The 647-nt window shown below is 35.5% G+C and overlaps 1 non-coding gene across 1 annotated transcript; it reads right to left on the reverse strand.

Moving 5' to 3' along the window:
• Positions 1-258: 258 nt before the first annotated feature.
• TRNAI-UAU (transfer RNA isoleucine (anticodon UAU)) lies at positions 259-330 on the reverse strand. Its single transcript has one exon. It is a non-coding gene; the product is annotated as a tRNA-Ile (tRNA).
• Positions 331-647: the final 317 nt, after the last annotated feature.

The raw sequence follows: 647 nt of genomic DNA on the forward strand, positions 1-647 counted from the left end.
CCACATTGCCATAAGTATAGGTGGTGTGGTGACATTCAAGGTCCATCATGAATAATGACTATAATGATGCACATCGACTGTCACCATTTCATATCAACAAAAATGATTTATGGTTACAGACCTTTAAGGTTCTTCACTATTGATGCATATATATGGTGGCGTTCATTGACCGTCACCATTTCAGATTTTGGTGACAGTTGAAAAATGTCACCAAAGCTCAATGGTGATGGTCAAAAGCTCATTCCACATGGATCATGTCAGGGCACGATGGAATCGAACCACCAACCTCCTGCTTATAAAGCAGGTGCTCTTCCATTGAGCTAGCACCCTTTAAAGAATTAGACTCTTAAAATTAGACCTTGAAACTTCATAAATTGTAAATTCTACAACTTTCAATAAATTAAAGTCTCGACAATATTTTACTAAACAAGCAAAGCAACATTGAAATTGCAGGTCCCTACCTAATGGTTATGGAAGTTATGAAAGGTGGGTGGAGGGAAAAATAATTATGTATAAGAGAATCAATATGTTCAGTTGAATACTCCATTAGAAGTGAAAGTCTGAAGGCATTTATAATCTATAAATGACCTATAGCTAGAAAATGCACCAAATATTGCAAATGAAATGTCATAAGTTGATAACATTTG

This window comes from Pinus tabuliformis, chromosome 6, assembly GCF_031772625.1.
Source record: "Pinus tabuliformis cultivar Carrire ecotype Pingquan chromosome 6, CPIR1, whole genome shotgun sequence".
Taxonomy (NCBI): Eukaryota; Viridiplantae; Streptophyta; class Pinopsida; order Pinales; family Pinaceae; genus Pinus; species Pinus tabuliformis.